The 14,872-nt window shown below is 31.6% G+C and overlaps 1 protein-coding gene across 27 annotated transcripts in view; it reads left to right on the plus strand.

Moving 5' to 3' along the window:
• Positions 1-14,872, plus strand: part of PTPRD (protein tyrosine phosphatase receptor type D) — a 1,865,527-nt gene that overhangs the window by 92,981 nt on the left and 1,757,674 nt on the right. Inside the window, exon 1 of one of the 27 annotated variants that reach the window (XM_072959440.1) lies at positions 8,337-8,348. The exons of the other annotated variants lie outside the window; for them this stretch is intronic. The gene's annotated coding sequence lies outside the window, so the exon portion shown is untranslated. Of the gene's footprint in view, positions 1-8,336; positions 8,349-14,872 lie in introns of those variants that run through there. 27 annotated transcript variants of the gene reach the window in all.

The raw sequence follows: 14,872 nt of genomic DNA on the forward strand, positions 1-14,872 counted from the left end.
ACATTTTTTAAAACATTTTATTCTGTTAATACCGGTTTTTTTTAATAGCCAGTTATAAGGATGTAGATATTTTTATAAAGCTAAAAATGTTAATCTTAGGATAAAAGGAAAATACAGACAAAATAACACAGAAAATTAAAATTTTGGCATGTGTCTTATTTCCTCTAAGTATACATGATTGATGTGTATACACACAATTTCATATTTTCTTTTTCCCTAAACATAATGATTTTATATCCTCAACAGTGAACATGCCTAAACGTTTGGAAATAATACAGTATATCCACCATTACATTCATTATAAAAATAAGATGAATAATTTTCTACCATCAATAGTAATGGATACTCTGCAAATCAACTTTTATTATTTAGTTTTAAAATACCCAAATAAAAATGTACTTGAGCAATATTTGTATTTGTCCAAAATATGAATTATTAAACTCATTCATTCATTCATTTATTAAATTAGGAATTATTGAGCACATACTGTATGTCAGACAGTATCAAAGGCTGAGAGTACAAGGTTAAAAGAGAGAGGCTGGTCCCTTGATTGCAGATCTTAGCCTACTTTAAATGTATATGTCATGTGGTGAAATATACAGAAAATAATATAGGTATTTAAGATATTAATACTTCATATGCTGACTTACTGTGGTACCTGTCTCATACTCAAAGATGTTAGAGTTATCAGTCATTAGTATCAGAGAGGGTAATTCTAGGCAGACTCAACTCCTACAGGAGAATGATAAAAGGTGGATGAGGATTCATCTTAGGTGAGAAATTCTCTTATCACCATAAACTTGACATCTGAAAGCCCAGATTCCTCCCTTAACAACAGAACTATTGTGAAATAAGTATTGAACTGAAGCAGATTTTCCATTTAAACTGTAGTCTTTATTTATACCTCTCAACTCTGATTTCTGACCTGGCTCTGTAGAAGAGAAGCATTCCGTCAATAAAGTACCCCAGTGCACTCCTTTAATTCTAAGATGCTCTTGATGGCTCCTGGTAACTACTTCTTTTCTCTCTTGACCTTCCTTGTGATTGTACACTACCAAGAAACTAGAATACAGATATTAAAGACAGTTCTACCCTACTAAAGGATTAAAAAATATTTTTTTCTCCAGAAATTTTATTCTAGTCTTTGAAAAAGATTTTAATTGTTAATTCATCATGGCCATATTAAAATTTGCTAATAAAGGGGTACATTTAGTCTATAAAAATGCAAAAGCAGGCAAGAATCAGGCAAAAACAGTTACTCTACATATTTCCCATTTATGTAAAACTTAGCTCACAATTTATCAACTACTTGCATTGAAGTAAAACAAAAGCATTGACAATATTCTTAAGGCAGACATTTTGTAACTATATACATCTTATTTCCAATAATATGACAACCAAATATGTACACTAACAATATGTCAAATGTCTTCTAGAATTATTATAGTATTTTCTCTAATTTGCCTAATCTAGAACTTTTAGAAATAAAATTCTATAAAAAAACCAAATTTATTATTCTCATGTATATTATCTAAAACTGGCATTAACTACCCTGTGATAAAAATAATCTTAGAAAACATCAGATTTATTTGTAAAATTTTTGATTAAGTGACATCTTGCATTTGAATTATAATTTGAATATATTTCCAAGTTTTACAATTACATGTATTTAATGACACTGTGTTAAGGTATAAAAATCCCTGGATTGAGAGAAAAGAACTGGAACCTGCCCTTAAGTACAGCTGCAAAACAAAGCAGAAAACTGGTGATCCTGGAATTTCTGTCCTCCTAATAAGTCATCTAACCTCTGTGAACCTCAATTTTGATAGTGGTTAAATGGGAATACTAATATCCAAGCATGCTTCAAAAGAATGGTGTAAGGCCAATTCTATTAAATCTTGAAAAATATAACTCTAAGTCTGTGCACATATGAGTTGTCCAATCATGTTGGTAATAATTACAGAAAAATATCCTTGTTATGGTCTTAAATACCACTTATCAGAGTAAAAGCATATATTTTTCTTTTAAAATAAATGCAAGTAATCAACGAATTTGATTATATGTCAAGTGCTTTGATTAGAAAAAGAGGAGGAAGAATTATACTTCACTTTGATTTACTCTTTAACCATCTTTAGGGGATACTGCTTATAAAAATGTAAGAAGAATGTATAATCTGGGCTTAAATTGAACTGATTATGTAAATATATTGAAAGTGAGTTGGAGGTATAAATCACAGATGTCGACTTGATGGAAAGTTTGTTACCAGCAAAATCTACTGCTCCCAAATCCCAGTGTGTTAATTACAAGAAGGCATCTGGTATACAAATTTATGCTAAGCTAAGAAACATAGAGATTAATGTTGAATACAGTATGTCTATTAGATATGATACCATCTACTCTACTCACTGGATGATTTAATCCATAATTATTGCATTAGTGTACGTGACTGAAACAGAGTTTGGTTATTTAGTACAATTAATAATATCATAGTTGGGAAAGGTGTATTTGTGTGTATGCTGCACACTTAAAATATATACTTAAAGAGTTGCAGGTCTATAAAGATAAAAAACATTGTTACATGTGAGTCATTTTACTCTGGGAAAAATATATTCTTAACCTTAGGGTATAAAAATCCCTAAATACTAAAGCTTAAAAAAATAATAATACAAGGATAGGGAGATACAGATCATGTGATATTTGCTAAGCATAGTCCTCAACATTAGATCAAATATTCTTAAAAGAAACACTACAAATGCATGCTGTCTTCATGAGAAATACTGCTTTCCCTCTAAAAGTAAGCCTCAATGTCTTTTTTGTGGAAACTAAAATCTTTTGTTTCTCTACTTATAGATCATCTATGGAAATATGTTATTACTCACCTCATTCCATAATTTTAGCCATTTCACTGGCTTCTTGAGTTGGTCATGTAGACTTGCACTGAAATGACATAATGTCCATGCTCGGAGGTTCCATGTTAACATTTACATCTTACTTCTTCACAATTGCTGTATAAATTAAAAGTGACTTTGTAGAATACAGCAAATTTCATGTCTTAAGAAATCTAATTCTAATGTCTTAATTAATATAAACATGCAAGATAATTAGAAACGTGTGCTTTCCTCAGTGGAAAGAAAGGAGATATAGTCTTATTAATTTTTTGAAATCAAAGCTAATTGTTTGTTATTATAGGCTGTAACCTCACTTGCAAACATGGCTTTTGCTAATATGTAGCCTTTAAGAATTAAAGGCTCACTTTTATGCACTCATTTATCAATTATTTATTGAATACAATACATGCTGTGTATGCATATAGATGTGTGTATAATAGTGAACAAGACTGTTAAGCTCTTTACATTCAGGAAGCTTACAATCTCATGAAGTTATTAAGTCAGTAAAAAAATGTAAAGTGAATAAATATATATAAAACTAACGTTAAGTTCTATGCAGAGTATTAGTATAGGGAAGTGTGAAAATGATCCTGATAAGACACACTGATTATCATCTATGTCTTCCTGAGTTTATACACTAGGAAAAGTAGTGGAGTTTTAACAACTGAAAAAAAATTAAAAAGCAAAATTTGCTAAATGACACATGATTCATAAACAAACGTTCTGGGAGATCAAACCAAATAAAAAGAGTATCCGCCTGAAATATATGAGGAAATGTTAATAGAAGTAATAGAGTTAGGTAGGTCTTTCTGCATGAACAAAAACTAGAATGTCATAGACATAATTTAAAGACAAGAGGGGGACCATATTTATAAAAGGAAGGAAATCATAGAGAAAAATTGAAAAAAGGTAAATGTAGGCCACTTAATAGAATCGTTTGAATCCCATTCCTCCCTCCAAAAAAAAAAAAAAGAAATGAAAAAAATCTAAGAGTGTCAAAATGCTTTAGTCATTAATCCAATGACTTTATGCAAGACTGATTTGAGGTGACAAGTGAGTGTATAACAGGGAGCTCACTGAAATATGAATGAATAATCCAAGCAGAATATAATAATTGCTTATATTAGGATGATGGCAATGATTGCTTTTATGAAAACTATTTTTATGAAGTGAGTTTTTTATACCATATTTTTATTAATACACATTGGTTGTCAAATATTTAAATGATTCATTAATGTAAAATTAAAAAAAAATCTTTTGCCATGCACTGCTTTTACATTTTTATCTAAAAGGTGTCCGTAATTTCCAAATGTTCATTTGCCCTATCCACCATTTAAATTTCTTTGTAGAGTAGACTGATATAAAAAGAAAAACTAATCTACTAATGGATTGGTCACTTAAACAGTCACGTCCCAGATAAATGTGCATTGTGCATTCCTACCTAACATTAACATCTATCATGTCACATAGATCATGTACACATATATTTGGTTAAATAAGAATATCTGAAATATGTAGTCGAGACATGTAAGAAACAACATAACATATAAATTTGCATATTTTGAAATAGTTAAGGGTGGTGATGTAAGAACTGTTAATCAAATTATGTTAGTGGGTTAATCATAGTGACTTAGGAGAATGTCTTTATTCACACTAAAGCCATTAACAATTGAGTATCTAGCAGAATTAAGTTAGCATTTGCTGAAGAGGAAAACAGCAGGAAAGATAGAATGACCTGTGCTAAAAATGGAATAATTTTAATATAAAAAATTAAAGAGAAAAAAGCTTGGAAACATGGAGAATCTTTAGAATATTATTCTGAAAGTGAATGCGCTGTAAAAATCAAATATAATAATTTAAAACATTCCATCATGTACTTTTATTAAAATAATTGTGGCAAAAATCTACAGTTAATATTTGAGAGGTTATGAGTTTACCATTTCTGTAATAGATTATTGGTTACATCTTGTTGGATATACAGATTTCTTTTTTTTAAAGCTCCTTAACATTTTTGTGATGCTGTCTTATTTTCTTTCTAATTCAAATAGTTGCATCTATTTATTCATTTCTTGCTTGTCTCTGAGAGTAGAATTTTAGTTTTATGAATGTAGGAACTTTTTAAGCCTTAGCCATAGCTATATCCTTAATGTGTAAAAGTATGCCTGCTTATGGCAGATCCTAAATAAATATTTAATTTTTATTGTTGTTGAATTTAGCACACAATATAAATTGAACTGATACCAACGTATGAAAGAGTTTAGTCAACTGTGTAAAATGGTGTTGAGCAGTGAAATACAGAGAGGATTCATATATTCCCATTCATTTGGTTTACATGGGGATAGGGAGCAGGGACAATTTCCAAGGATTAATGGAGGAAGGGGGGGGTAATCTTGAGTGAGTTAAAGGTAAATGATAAATGGAGATGGGGAAATGGTTGCACGTATGTAGATTTATTTCTCTACAATTTTAGCTGTGAATGGGGCTTGAGAGAGAAATTGGTTGTATGTTGCACTATTTTTTTGATGTTGCTATTTCATTTGTTTTTGCTTTCTTCCTCATTTCAATTACCTTTTCACTTTGATCATACCATTTTCTGTCATTAAAAACTTACAGATTTTTAATGTAATAATATTTGTTTATCTTTTAAAAAAAAGTCTTCATATCATTCTGTACAAAAATTTACTCCATAAAGAATATAAGAGGGGAAGGAAATAGCTCAGTGGTAAAGTGCATACTTAGCGTGCATGAGGTCCTGGGTTCAATCCCCAGTACCTCCATTAAAAAAAGAGAAAAAGAACTTAAGATAATTTCTTTTAATATTGTTATTATGTCTCTGTTTTTACACTTATAGTTTTTAGTCACATAAGATTAATTTTGGTCTAAGGAAGGACAGACACAGTCTAATGTTGGGTTTCTTTTTTATGTTTCTTTTAAATTTCTAGTTTGTTGCATTATAAACAAAATGCATTTTGGTTTTGCTTTGGAAAGTAACTGAGTCCCTTAGCAGCATGATATAGCATAAGTTTTGGGGAATAGTCACATATTATTAAAAAGAAGTTACTTTTTTAAATTCGAAGAGTATATATAGTTAGCTACTTGCTTAGAAAATGACTCTTATTATTAATTAGGTGATTCCAATCCTTCATATACAAAATGTTATACTTGATCTCTGCAGTTTGTCAAGTATAGTTACTACTATATTTATATCAAGTTTTTAGTATTTACATTATTCTTAATATATTGTTTATTTTATTATTTGACATATAAAGGTCCATGACAAAGCTTCAGCTTTATATCAAATATCTTTTCCACATTGAAATTTTAAAATTTATTATTCACATCAACATCTCTTTCTTGTTACATAATTGCTCCTCTTTTTTTTTCCACTTCACTTTCTTACACCTCTGACTCTTTTATGTAATATATAGCATTTTCCTTTTCCTTTTTTTTTTCAACTCAAGTGATAACATCATGTCCCTACTTGTTTGTTTATTTGTTTCTGTGAATTGATTCCTTTACATTTACTGTTGTAACATTTTTTAAATTCATACTTGCTTTATCTTACTGCTTTTTTTGGCCTGTTTTTTTACTTCTTTCCTCTTTCATTCCTCTCCCCATACCCCACTGGAAGTATGAAAAGTAAAGAAGTCTATCTTTAAATATAATTTTGTTTTCTTTTAAAATTTGGACATATGCTTACACTTTGTTTTCATTTGCTTTACTTTAGAATCAAGGAGAATTTGCTGATGATACTGTATTTCCAATAACAGATAAGTAAAAGAGTGCAGTTACACTTCTTACAAATCCTTACTCCAACTCTGTTGCTACTCTTCCTGGGTTTAACCTCTGTGCTCTGGGATTTTTATCCTAGTTTGATATAATTAACAAATGATTTTACTATATAGTATTCATGTGAAGAGTTTTAACGTTTAATAACTATGGCCTGAGTACTATCAGTTCATACCCACCATGACTATCTTATTCATTCATTCACTTATTCATTTATTCATGCATTCATACTCAACAAATGAATTTCAACTTTTTCTCATGTGTCACTGAGCTAAGAGATATTGGTAACAGATAAAGTGGACAAATCCTTGTCTTCTTGAAGCATATCTGAATTGTGATTTATTTCACATTGTTCAGGTTATGTCTTTCAGGAAGGATAAATGGATGATATACTTCCTGGGTCTGTTGTATCTCTGACTGTTCTTGATACATTCAATATGAATAACAGATTCGCTACAATTTGAGTTGTATACTTTTCCCATGAAAACTCCAATAAGATACTGTTTTCTACCATAAAAATAAGCTATGCAGAATCCTAAATACAGTTTCTCTCCCTACTTTGTAACTGACTCTTCACTTTCTTGTGTATTTGTAGACTCTTAAATACTGTGTTTCAGTGATGTTATTACAGTGTTTTACTATTGAATATCTCTTAGTAAAATTTCCAGAAATGTAGACTGGGCTCAGAAAACTTTCCTCTGTGTCATGAAAGGTTTTTGTTGTTTTTGTTACTGTTATTATTGTTATTCATTGTTACAGCTTTGAATGGACACTTTTTTGTTTCATATCCATAGTCTGCTATTTTAAACAGACACATCAATTGTATGTAATTTGAATTTAATTTTATACTTAAGCATTCCTCAGATTTTTCCAGTATATTGTGTGTGTTCTTTTTTCCTGTGGACTCACTCTTGCCTCTGCAAGCTCTCTTCCATGTCTTAGTCCATCAATGCATAGTCTGCAGTTTAATGTAAATTTGGCAAATCTGTGCTTGCATTAATTTTTCTGTTAACTTATTTTCATAGGACTTCTAGCTCTCCATTTCATTCTGTTTACTCATTTTTACCCTTGTTTCCTCAGAGCCCACATTCTAAAAACATTTCCTGTGGTGCTGAAGTTGTGTTTACTTAATATTTTCCACTCTTCATGGAGGGACTATTTTTCCATCTTTCTCTGTTCTTCTGCATGCTCTGTTCCTTTCTCCTTTACTGATTCAAAGTTTATTAAAATTACTCCTATTTTTCGTACTTATTAGTCTTTGAATATGTTATACAGTTTGCCAACAAAATAGTGTTTGTAACATCACATGGACTCACCCTATCAGGCAGAGGAGATTTCTTATTTCATTCTCCTTCTAATACCAGCTGAAGGGTGAGGATTTGATGGTTTTTCTTTTCTGTTCATACTTCTCAGCTGCCTGATAGTGGTTGGATAGGACCTGGGAGTATTGAAGCCATACTGTAGGAAATTCTATTTTTTGTACTTATCTTTTGAAATTTCTGTACTGTGGACAAATGAGTCTGGACTTGAAATTAGTAATCTCAATGTGGCACATTTTCAAGGGGTAATTGAGTTGGATTTCACCTCCTGTTTTAAAATTCTCCTTCCAGGAAAACAGGGCATAAAACCATTAGCATGGGGACTTGTTTATTGGAGTCCACTTTCATCAGGGTAAGAATAATCATTCATATCTATCTTCCTCCCAAGGCTTGCCTCAAACTTGTCCCTTCTTACTAGGAGAAGAAAAACTTAGCTCTTCAAAAACAAACAAACAAAATAATAGAAACAAAACAAAACAAAACTATAAGAATTTCCTACACTTTTTCCTCACCACTACTTATTCTAATTAGTGGAGTTTTGAGTTGATTCCTGGTGTCCTGTTTGGCATTTTTCAAAGGATACTTTGTCTGTTATTCTTCAAAATATGGGGTATAAGGTTGAAGTCATGCAACTTAAGTTTTGTTTCTCTTTTACATTCCCTTTATTTTTTTTTCGGTGGCTTTCAAAGAGTAGCTTATTATAGGTGTATCTATGTGTCCATCTTTCCCAAAAGATATGCTTCTATTTAAAAGCTTGAAATCTGTAAGTTAGACTAGGTTGTCCATATGATAGACAAGCAGCCCTAGATTTTTTTGTTCTACACTCTGTGTAAATGCCTGGGACATAGGTTTGGAATATCATGTTAACTGGATGCTAATTTGGAGGCTGAAAAATCTGTGCCGCAGTTTCTTAGCATTCCAAAAGCTCTAAGATAATGAGTATTCTATTTATTCCATTTATTTTAGCCTACTCAACATTCTGTAAGTAAAATCACTCTCAGGAAACTTTGCTTCTGATTTAATTACATTGTGTCTTTCATGAAGTTCTTTATTGGTTTTGAAAGGTTTAAAAAGTCTTTACTGGCTTTGAAGTGACTTTTAAAACTCTTTGTTCTGTGTTTTATTTTTTAAATCAAAAATTATGTATTGAAAGACATAGAAAGTGATTTGTACATTAACTTCAGAATTTTATTTTGGGATCTCTTTGGAAAATACATGCCAACATTTTGCTAAATTTTCTTGTTCCATTGCAATTATCTTCAGGGAAATACAGCATTTAGAAATGTAGGCAATAGAGTAATTTCTGAAATTTTATTCAACCTGGATGAGTGAATGTATATTTGAAAGATTTTATAGCGACTTGATGGATTTTTATATATAATTAAAGGTGAATGCCAGAAGTGGTGAAATGAAAGTTTGGTGTTTATCTCAGCTAGAAAAAAAAAAATCAAGCAATCTTAATTACTTCTCTAGTTCATTGATACGAGTTGTGTAGTTTAATTATCTTTTCCTCAATCATCTAATCTTTACAATGGGCACAGTGCAGTGGAAACATACAGTATATAGGCAGGAATCTAAATGAAAGGGTTTTGTGGATAGTGTCCTTTGGAAAATGATAAGTGCTCTGCAGACAAGTATTTTTCACACTGCTCAGATGTGAATGCTGTAGCTCAGGGCTTTCAGAGTGTATGTGCAAGGTCACACAGAAGTGGGTAGGTTAGATTTAGACCTTTATGTAATTTTCACCACACGGGGTTATCTGTAAGTAAAAGATAGGCTTTTTGTCGTTTTCCTTGTGAGTGTGATGGTTTTTATTAGGTTTTAAGTGGCGGATAGTGATTATGTATTTTAACTAGTTTAATATACTTTAATTTTTAGGTCTTGAATTGTTAAAACTTTGTCTTTAAGAGGATTTTAAATTAAATTCTTGATATTAAGAGGAGCTATTCACTTGCCTCTTATTTTGTAAAACTAACAAGAATAGTTTATAGTGATCCCTTTCACAACTCTCAAGAATATTTGCTCTCTACTAATATCTCTTAAAATCTATCAAACATGAGAATCACTGAAAACTTCTATTTTTATTTGTTTATTTCCATTGAGAGAGTGGTGAGATTTATAAAACAGTGAATTAAAAAAAATCAGTGAGAAATGATGCTGCTACTCAAAATAAGCAAATATTAACATTTGACATTCTATTTCTAAAATGAGTAAATTTAATGCATATGCTCCAAATATCACACCCAAACACACATACACATATACACAAGATTTGTCTTATCAATTTCCATATTCAGAGGATGATTTATAAGGTTTTTATTCTTCGAAGTATACTGTGTGAATTAATACCAACAAAATATCTCTAGATAAAATGAGATGTGTTGGTAGAAGTCACACAAACACAACTAAAATGGTTTTCCAAGTTCGCGAATCTTTAGCGGAATAAAATTTACTCTGGTATATGAACCCGAGAGAAATGTCTCTACTTTCAGATTGGTTTCTTTTTTTCTGAATTATTCTATCTTTATTGTCTATTCTAACCTTTCTGTATTCTGCTTTCTTTGAATTTTTCTTAAAAGCTCAAATTATACAAAGCTGATAGAATATAATGTGACCACATGTGTCAGATGACAAATGATGCCAGATTTTCAGGCAGGCCAATATGAAGTGCTTGAATGAATTTTGAATATTGTAGACACTATAAAAATTTAAATTTGGTATGCATATATATTGATATGTTCATATATATTGAAATAATCAAAATATAGTAAATGAACTAAGTACTCAAATTATTTATAACCTAATGTCTCCCTTTATTCATATTTACTTGAAAATGCTATCAAACATTTTGTATTAAATATTTTTCTCCCTTTTGAAGTAGTTTTAAATAGATTTTTTATTGTAATTATGGTTGTTTTGTTAATAGGAAACAATTTAGTTTGGATTTATGAGGTATGCATTCGATTTGAGTTTTCTAGGATGCCATCAATGTTTTCTTTGTGTTTAAGAGCACTCTAGCTGCCTAAGCACAGAGGAAGAAGCGGGGAATATCTGGTTGTGAACATTTTGTGTTCTCCCCAGAATTGGGTTATGTTCAAAAGAAGATTGTTTCTCACTATTATGTATAAAATAGATAAACAACAAGGATCTACTGTATAGCACAGGGAACTATATTCAATATCTTATAATAACCTATACTGGAAAATAATCTGAAAAATTATATCTATGAATGACTTTCCTGTACACCTGACACTAATACAGTATTGTCTGTTATACTTCAATTGTTTCCTTTTTTAATGGAGAAGGTTGTTGCTGCGCATAGCACAGTTAGCCCAAACAGCTCCTTCTCAGCCTTGTCAAAGCCAAAGTAGCCTGTAGATTATGGTTGCTGATACTTTACAGACATTGCCACACATTCCTGGCTGCGCTCAGTATTCCGTACGGCTTTAAAAATGAGTTTACCGGGCATTCTATGTTTAAGAAATTCAAGGTTTGTGGACCACAGCTTTGGAGTAGGGATTTTAAGTTAAGCTGAAGTCTCACTCCTTGTAATGTGGATCTAAAGAAAATTTAAAATCGCAAGCATCTAATTTCAAGATGTTCTGGATTTTATAAAGTAAATAATTTGCAGTATCAGTGACTTAAGAAGTGTTGGAAAACAGGTTTATTGTGTATGAAGTGCTAAAACCAAACATCATTTTCACACTTTCTTTTTTCTAAACTTACTCTAACACCTTCTAAATAAGGACTTGAGAAAACCAGTTAATTAATCTATTCTAATTAAAGTAATGAATCCTATAATTTAAAATTTATATTGAAAATCTTGCATTTAGTAGCATGCAGCAAGACTTTTCACATTTTATGATATTTTACAAACGAACATTCTGTTACCAGGTACATTTTGTTTGCTTGTTTGTTTGTTTTAACATGGGGCACAAATTAAAACAATCACAACAGAGATCATTCTTTAGGTCTGTCAGGTTTCGTGACTATAGTATATAACTCCTGCTGATATTTTGTGTGTGTTTTTTTATCATATTTTCCCAATCAAATAACTACTTTTTAGTTTCCATTTTAAAGCTAACATTGACCACACAAAATATTTTCTGAATTTCTTCAGTTTTTAAAAAAAACCTCATTTTATAGTTATGCCTATGACTAACAATGACTTATTTTTATGAACAAAGAAAAATTCATTTAAATTATAGGAGCACTTTTGTCTACTATGTTCTAGGCAGTGTGTGCTAATTCTTCCGTATGGGCTATTTCATTTAATTTTTACATCTAACAGATTTGGAAACTGAGGCTTGGAGAAAGTTGGAAGCTGGTACAAAATCATAAACACTAAAAATTAAGTCACATTATAAACCAGGACAGTCTTCAACTACAGCCAACACTATTAACAATTATGCTGCACTGTTATACCACCTGGTGATGCTTTAAAATTTCAAAAATTCCAAACATTTATAAAAAATACAAAAAAAAAGACAATGTGACTGACATTCATGCCCCTCACATTTCTTAGATGTTGACATTTTGCCATTGTAATTCAGATCTCTCTTGTGCTTCCTTGCCTTCCCATCTCAATTTGAGGACTAATCCTAAAGATTTAGTCTGTTCCAGTGGTTCTCACCTGGAGGCAGTTTTGCCCCAGGGGGACTCTTGACCATTTCTAATGACAATTGATTGTCACAATTGGTAGGTGGGGTTGTTAAAATTCATCTAAAGTGTAGAGGCAGAGATGTCGCTAAATATCCTACAAAGCACAGGGCAGCCTTCGCAGCAATGACCCTGGTCTACCCCATTTCTTTCCCCTTCTCTTTCTCCCCGGAGGGCACCGCTATCAAGAAGTTGGTGTACATTATCTTTCTGTAAGTTTTCATACTTTTAACACACATGTTTAGAGATGATGGGACCAAGATACTCTGTTGAGTATCTAGGCATTGCTGAGTTCAGTTCTTGTGTTTCTGCCTTTTTGAGAAAGACGTAGTAAGGAGTAGTACTAGAAATAACTCAATCCATTTGCTCTGATAATTTCATCTACTATAGTGATATAATGTATTTTGATACTTTACTGGTGAGTTGACCCTTTCTTGTTCTTACATTGCTATCTTTCTCTTTACTGTTCCCTGAGATTTAGCTGGAGCTTTTTATGTTTCATGAAAATCTCACTGGAATTTTAACTGAAAGTGCACTGCATCCATAGTTTAACTCTTTGGCATCTTTAATGGTCTTTCCTCCAAGAAAAATGAGTTTCTTCACTTACACACATCTTCTTTTATCCTTATATCATGTTTTATAAATTTATCCAATTATTTTGTTAAATTTCTTGCCATACACCTTTCAGGTTTGTACCTTTTGTAAATGCTGCTTTTAAAAAGATTTTCTAGCATTTTGTTGTTTGTGTATACAAAACCAAACTTGCTGAATATTCATACTTGCTGAACATGCATCAGAATATATTGAAATTTCTGTACGGAAGCCATGTTGTCTAGTAAGTTGTTTCTTCCTTTTTGAGCTTCTGCCTACCTTGAAATCAAGAACGTTGCTGAATAGAAGCATGGGTGGTGTACCTCCTTATCATCTCCCTATCTTCGAGAGCTTTTCCAATTTTACCAAAAGTGTGATATCACTAAAGTTTTCGCTGATATTTACTAAGTTCAGGGACTTGTCTTCTATATTCATTCCATAAGTGGATATTGACTTTTGTCAATGGGTTTTCTGTATTTACTGGCAAGAGCATATTGCTTTTCTTCTTTAGTCTATTATTTAAGGAATTATATGTATCCAGAGGATAATGTTGAGCAGTTTTGAATTCCTGGAAGAAATCCTGTTCGGTCATGAAGCAGTATTTGTGTAAGCATGAATATACACATACAACCACTTCTGCATTTATTTGCCATTAATAAGAGAGTCATTCTTTCAAGGATTTTCATGTGGTTTGTTTTATTTTATTAAGCCTTTCTCTCTGGATACTTTTGATGTCTGCTTTTGGTATTCCACATTTTCACCAGGATGTGTCAAGATGTAGTGCTTCTTGGACTCAGTTTTCACCATGAGGATTTATGTAATTGATCACCTCTGCACATTCTCAGCCATGATCTCTTTGAAATACTGCTTCTCCTTTTTTTTCATAGTTTCTCTTACTGTAGCTGACATTAGGCAGATCTTGAACTCTTTCCTCAATGATACTTAACCTTTATGCTCATATTCTCGGTGATTTAGCCACTTCTGTCAATCCACAGATTGGCTCTTCACATATTATAAATTTTATTTTAGTTATCATATATTTCATATACAAAAGTTCTTACCATATGGGTTTATTTCATTTTTACCTTTTGATCATTAGACTGGTGTTTTACATTACTTTTTTGTTAACAGGCTTGAATATTCTTGTTTTTTGTATCCACTGATATTCACTTGTAACAAGACTGTTTTCCTCTTTTTTTTAATAAGATGTTATTTTCAGAGAAACTTGCTTTTGTTTCTATTTGTAAACCTTATGTGTTCTGTTGTATAATAATCCCTCTAGTGTAGTTTTCTTCTGCCGGGTATCCTAGGAGATTTCCTGGCTCAAAATCAAATTTTGTGTTAAGTTTTTGGCATATTGATTTTCACATCAGAAAAGCGGTGTCGGAGCCAAGTAGTGACCATTTACTATACTGAGGCTTTTTTTTACCCACTCAGAACTGAGGTAGACAAGTTTGTTTATGGTTTCACTGAGCCAGTGAGCAGATTTTCCTAGTTCAGTTTAATGAGCATGAATAAAATACCCATCTTACGTAGGGATTTAGTTCAACTCCCAACCTTGTGTAGGCTTCGCACCTTGTCTCCTGTCCTGACCTGGGCACTAGATTTCGAAGATCTAGTCAGTCA

The sequence above is a fragment of the Vicugna pacos genome, chromosome 4, assembly GCF_048564905.1.
Source record: "Vicugna pacos chromosome 4, VicPac4, whole genome shotgun sequence".
NCBI lineage: Eukaryota > Metazoa > Chordata > Mammalia > Artiodactyla > Camelidae > Vicugna > Vicugna pacos.